The sequence below is a fragment of the Ochotona curzoniae genome, unplaced genomic scaffold (assembly GCF_017591425.1).
Source record: "Ochotona curzoniae isolate NIBS_2020 unplaced genomic scaffold, NIBS_Ocur_1.0 contig_2210, whole genome shotgun sequence".
Classification (NCBI taxonomy): domain Eukaryota; kingdom Metazoa; phylum Chordata; class Mammalia; order Lagomorpha; family Ochotonidae; genus Ochotona; species Ochotona curzoniae.
In genome coordinates, this window is record NW_024465369.1 from 33,386,659 (window position 1) to 33,393,409 (window position 6,751).

At 43.4% G+C, this 6,751-nt stretch overlaps 1 non-coding gene across 1 annotated transcript; it reads right to left on the minus strand.

Moving 5' to 3' along the window:
* Window positions 1–2,510: 2,510 nt before the first annotated feature.
* Window positions 2,511–2,617, minus strand: LOC121150995. Its single transcript, XR_005883087.1, has one exon. It is a non-coding gene; the product is annotated as a U6 spliceosomal RNA (small nuclear RNA).
* Between the last annotated feature and the right edge of the window lie 4,134 nt (window positions 2,618–6,751).

Below are 6,751 nucleotides of genomic sequence, written 5' to 3' on the forward strand. Positions count from 1 at the left end.
GCATTTTATATTTTAGTTTGGATTCTTTGATTATTAGTAAAGCTGAGTAACTTTTCATATGTCTTTTTTAAAAGATGTGTTTATTTTTATTGGAAAGGTATATTTGCAAAGAGAAAGACAGACAAAGATCTTCCGTACACTGGTTCACTGCTCAAGTGGCTACAACAGCTGGAGCTGAGCCAATCTGAAGCCAGGAGCCAGGAGCGTCCTCTGGGTCTCCCACTTGGGTGCAGGGACTCAAGGCTTTGGGCCATCCTTTATTGCTTTCCCAGGCCACAAGCAGGGAGCTGGATGGGAAGCAGAGCAGCTGGGACATGAAGCCGTGCCATAATGCATTGTGCAGGTTGCAAGGCGAGGATTTTGCCGCTAGGTTATTGTGCTGGGTCCTCCATTTTCTTTTTCTTTTTTCCTTCCTCCCTCCCTTGCACCGTCCCTTCCCTCCCTTCCTCCCTTTCCCTCCTTCCTTTAAAAAAAATTCATATATTTTTATTGAAAAGACAGATTTACAGAGATAAGGAGAGACAGAGAGAAAGATCTTCCATCCACTGGTTCATTCCTGAAGTTGTTGCAATGGCTGGAGCTGAGCTGATTCAAAGCCAGAAGCCAGGAGCTTCTTCTTGAACTCTCACGCTGGTGCAAGGTCCTGAGGATGAGCCAAATTCTTGTGGCCTGAGTATGGGCCACAAACAGGGAGCTGGAAGGGAACTGGAACAGCTGGGACACGAACCAGTGCCCATATGGGATCCTGTTACATGCAAGGTGAGGACTTTGGCCATTAGGCTACAATGCCAGGCCCCCTTTCTTTCTATTAAAATAAAAAAAAAAGATTTATTTTATTTGTTTGAAAGGTAGAGAGAGAAAACCTAGAATGGACAGACAACAACAAGGACAGCTTAGAATCAGACAGGAAATGGTCAGTGGTGATTCACTCATACCTCACTATGTGGGACACAAAGATTAGTTACACCTCACTGGGTATTGGGGATTTCTTTGCACACCCTCCTAAAAAAATGTTCTGTACCTAAACTGATGACACATGTCTTGCTAGAGTTATAAGCCAGTTCAGACCATCCAAAAAACAACCAAGTTCAGCAAAATCATGCTTCAACACTATAAACAGCTAAATACTAAAAGGAACATAGACACGAGACAGCTGAATAGTAATCTATAGCCATTTTGAGGTGTATAGAACCCGGTTGAATATAAACCAAAACTGAAATGTCTATGAAGAAGTCACAGGATGCAGTTGGGAACCTGCAGTTTCCTATTAACATATTGGTTAATCAATACCATGTCAATTAATACCATAATATTGTAAATTGTTGTTGATGTTATGTTAGGGCCTTTCATTGATTGGGATGATACTTTGCTGGCTTTACCTCCAGACCAGAGATGGTCTCACCAAGAAATCGTTGCACTCACTAGGATAATAAGATGCTGGACTTTATGCTTGGTAAATACTTCCATTGAAAGAACCTCAACCTAATTTGAACTGTGGTAATGCAACAAGGTGGAGAAATCCACCATGGGGAGAGGGTTCGGGAGGGGTGGGGGGAATCCCAGTGCCTATAACACTGTGTCACATAATGCAATACAATTAAAAAAAATAACAAAAAAAAAAAAAAAGAAAGGGAGCGAGAGGGACTTTTTTTTTCCCATTTGCTCGTTCACTTTCCAAATGTCTGCAAAGGCTGGTGCTGTGTCAGGCTGAAGCCAGGAGCATGGACTCCGTTTATATCTCCTTGGTAGGTTCCGGGGCCCAAGCACCTGGGCCATCATACATGGCTTCCTAGTGCATTGGCAAGGAGCTGGATGGGATGCGTATCGCCTGGGACTGCAGTTGGCACTCATATGTGGGTTGCCAGCATCACAAGCAGCAGTTTAACTTACTGTGCCATAAAACCAGTCCAATGGTTTCATATTTCTGTTGGCCATTTTTATGTTGTCTTTGGAAAAATGTCTGTTAAAGTGCTTTTCCTACTTTTAAATTGGATTATTTACTTTTCTGCTAATGAATAGTAAGATTGTGAACTTTTTTTAATAAGGGCTTTTACTTACGCTATAAAATAATCTTTAGACAAACATTATGAGAGCTTTGGGGGTCTTTTATCTAATTGATGTGAAGATAAGTATAGAAACACTTATGTGGAGCAGATACCCAATTGCCAAGATTATTTTTGACCAAGAAATCAACAAGGTTAATCTGAGAAAACACAGCTAATTGGGAATTGGAATTTGTGGTTGATTTGTCTTGCTTATTTGTGGACTGAACCAACATGATCTCTCTAGATTTCTCTTCCTCTAGCAGATTCTACAGGTAGCTCCCTGCTTTGATACAGAATAAAGTTCTCCTTTCCAGTTTCTCCCCCCTCCTCCACTTTCCTCTCCTCCTCTGCTGCTTTGCCTCCTGCTCTCCTCTCCCCTTTTCTCTCCTCCCTTTTCTTTCTTTCTCTCTTCCTTCCTTCTTTTCTCTTTCTTTCTATATTTATATATAAAGAATATATATATATTTAAATATGGAATGCTTCACGAATTTGCGTGTCATCCTTGTGCAAGGGCCATGTTAATCTTCTCTGTATTATTCCAATTTTAGTATATGTGCTGTCGAAACGAGCACTTTTTCTCTTTTTCTTTCTCTCTTTCTTTCTTTCTCTTTCTTTCTTTCTTTCTTTCTTTCTTTCTTTCTTTCTTTCTTTCTTTCTTTCTTTCTTTCTTTCTTTCTTTCTTTCTTTCTTTCTCTTTCTCTCTCTCTCTCTTTCTCTCCCTCCCTCCCTTCCTTCCTTTCCCTCCTCCCTCCTTTTATTCTTCTCCTCCTTCTTCTTTTAGGAAACATAAAGTGTAGGAAATTTTTTTAAAAAGATTTATTTGTTTATATTGCAAAATAAGATATACAGAGAGAAGGAAAGACAGAGAGGAAGATCTTCCGTCCGATGATACACTCCCCAAGTGGCTGCAATGGCTGGAGCTGAGACAATCAGAAGTCAGGAGCTTTTTCTGGGTTTCCCATACAGGTGCAGGGTCCTAGGCCTTTGGGCTGTCCCTGACTGCTTTGCCAAGCCACAAACAGGGAGCTGGATGGGAAGTGGGGCCACCAGGATTAGAACTGGCAGCCATATGGGATCCAGGTACATTCAGGTGAGAATTTGAGCCTCTGTGCCACTGCTCTGGGCCCAAGAAATTGTTTTTACTTGAACTTGGCCTCAGATGGGTTGTCTGACCTTCAGGAAAGTTCCACATAGGAAGTCCCTTGTACCTCCTTTTCCTGAAGAATTAATAGGATAGTCTACCTAACAATGATATCTAGAATATTAGAATATAAAGTTGAATTTTGGACTTTGAATGTACCTGATGTGTATAATCATGAAAATGAGCTGTTAAATATTCAGTGAGGAGCCAGCATTATGCACAGCAGGTTAAGGTGCTGTGTACAATGACAACATCTTGTGCAAGCACTGGAAAATGGCCCACGTGGGGACTGGTGTGATAGCCTAGCGACTAAAGTCCTCGCCTTGCATGCACTGGGATCCCATATGGGCACTGGTTCATGTTCCAGCTGTTGCACTTCCCATCCAGCTCCCTGTTTGTGGCTTGAGAAAGTAGTAGAGGATGGCCCAATCCTTCGGTCCCTGCATCTGCTTGGGAGACCTGGAAAAAGCTCCTGGCTTCCAATTGGCTCGGGCTAGTCCAAGCCGTTATATCCATCTGGGAAGTGAACCAGGGGATAAAAGATCTGTGCTTCTCCCTCTTTCCCTGTAATTCTGCCCTTCAAATAAACAAATAATCTTAAACAAAAAAGTCTCCAGTGTGAAAATGGTGAATTTAGGTTGCACCCTTTGAGTTTCAAGGGCAAGAGTGTCAACAAAGTTCAGCTGCTATTGTCTGTTTGTGGCTTATTCTGCAACATCCCCTTTCTGGAAGACAAAACAAACAATTAAAACAAAAGGTACCCTCATATTGATGTCTGGTTCTCAATAGAAGAGTGTTGAAAGGTAGTGAGGCCTTCAGAGGTGGGGCCTGGTTGAGACCCTCCTTGGGAAGGATGAACATGGATGGACATTGGATGTTTTGTGAGCCAGTGGATACAAACGAGCAAGCATGCTGCCTCATGGTGTCCTTCCTCTCCAGCTGCATGGTCTGTCCTGGGCAACTTCCCCCACATGCTGCTGTCCATGCAGAGGCCCTGACCATTGGCTGACCAGCCAGGGCCCCCTGATCCTGAGCTTGCACAACTGTGAGCTAAATAAACCGCTGTTTCGATGAGGAGGCTTCATGATAAAACAAGATTGAAAGATACATTTATTTTGGTGCCAAAAAAACGTAAATTCCCAGGTAGTTTCCCAAATATGCATTTTCCAAGGGTTATTTGAAGATATTTCAGGTGTTTTGCTAATGTTACATGAAACAGACTAAGACACTAGTGTAAGCCACTAGGGAGAGGGAATTGATTCATGCTAATGGGGAGTCCATCTGTACTACTGGGGCTTCAGACTTGGCCAAGTCCAAGAAGACAAGTGAAGTTATCAGCTTGTGTCTCATTTTCCATTTTTTGCACTATTTTTCTTAAAAGATTTTAATTTTATTTTTATTGGAAAGTCAGATATACAGAGAAGAGGAGAGACAGAGAGAAAAACAGAGAGCAACAGCTGGAGCTGAGCTGATCTGAAGCTTGGAGCCAGGAGCTTCTTCCCGGCCTCCCACGCAGGTGTAAGGTCCGAAAGCTTTAGGCTGTCCTCGACTGCTTTCCCAGGCTAGAAGCAGGGAGCTGGATTAGAAGCAGGGCCACCGGGATTAGAACTGGCAGCCATATGGGATCCCGGTGCATGCAAGGCAAGGACTATAGCCACTAGACTACCGCACTGGGCCCCATTTTTGCACTATTTACCACTGCCTGACTGTATTCAGAACTTCCTGTTTTATATAGCTTGCCATCCTGGAGGAGGAAAGAGTTCCCCTCTAGTGCCCATGTGTCAGATCTTGGGGAAGATTCAGCTTGATCCATTTCCTGAACTAGTCATTATAGATGGGGTCTGGGGAGCTCTGATGGGTCAGCCAGGATGTGGGCCCAGCTCTTAATGGGTGGGGGTTGGGCACCATGCTAGACACCCTCCAGTATCCCTTGGAATTAGGTGAGGATAGGTTTGTTTTTCGCAGACAGATGTCTCGCCCAAAGGCTTTTGGTTGACGCTGGAGTGTGTTAGCTTGATCACTGTTTGAAACGGGTATGTTTCTCCATAAATCTAGTTTGTACCTATTCTCACCTTTAATTTGCTTTTGCTATGAAGCTTAAGCTCCACTACTGTAGCATTCCTGGCCAGATGCAGTATTCCTGCAGAAATGTGTATTCAGCAGCAGAGATCAAAATAAGGAGATGGTTTTGATTTTAGCTTTGGTTAGGATAGAGACATTGTGTTTAGATCATCTTTTTTTTTTTTTTTTTGCCTCACTTATCAGATAACTTTGAAAAGCTTCTGACCATTTCTTAAAATTGTGAAAGCAGCACAAAATCTCACAAAATGAGACAGAGACTCCCTCTATTCCTCTGCTTCCCAGGAGCAGATTGGTTTCTTCTAATCATTCCAGAAACTTCCTATGTATTTACAAGGATGTTTGTGTACTTGTTTTGGTGTGTGTGTCTTTATATACATATGAATAAAATCCTTTATGTTTACTTTGCATGTTTTTGTTAGTTAAGATTTAGTTTAGTTATTTGAAAGTCTGAGTGCGTACACACACACACACACACACACACACACACACACACACACACACATCCTTCAGCTTGGGTTCACTTCACAAATGCCTCCAGCAGCCCAGGCTGGGTCAAGTGGAAATGAACCAGCAACTCCATCCTGATCTGTTACACGGGTGACCTGAGCACTTGGGCTATGTCCTCTGCCTGCCCAGGTGAATTAGTAGGGAGCTGAATTGGAAGTTAAGGATATGGGACTTGCTTTGACATTCTAATATGGAATGTTAGTGTAACAAGTGGCAGCTCAACTTGCTGAGCTGTAATACCAGCCCAGGCTCTGAAACTTCCGTGTTCACCCAGTGCCATATTGTGGAGGTCTTTCCTCATGTAGCATTCCTCTTTTTTTTTTTTTCGTGACTACACATGATCTGCAGTGTGGATATGACTATTCCTCATAGGAGCACTTTAAGTCATTTTATGAAGCATCACCCCTTTTCTCCTCCCCCTCCTCTGCAGACAACCTTGCAGGACCAGAGGACCTGTGGCTCCAAGCTGGCTTAGACTAGGCTGATGGACAGTAGATGTAGACATTAGGGAATTCCCGGGGGAGCCAAGTTCCCCCGAGGCTGAGTCACAGCCAGAATCTGGTGCTGTTAACTTTCCCCACTGCTCCCCCTGTGGTTAACCAGGATGGCAGCTCATTGTTGAGTGGTTTGGCAAGTGGCTGAGAATATTGGTGTGGGTGTCTTGGCCACATACACACAGGCAGATCTGTACTGCTCTCATAGTGGCAGCTCCTGGTTTCCAGCACCCAAATCCAGCTCCTTGATGTCTTTTGTCTGTTTGCCAACATCAGTATGGGTTTCTGGGCTATGATAGGTGACATGGAATTAATTCGCATTTAGCTGCAATTCTCCCAAATGTCTGTTTCTTGCTACCTCAAACACAGGACTGTGTAGAAAGGCAGGATGGTTTGGAGACACCCAAGTGGAGCAGAGCCCAGTGCAATGGCTCAGTGGTAAAATCCTTGGCTTGCAAACACTGGGATCTCATATGGGTGCT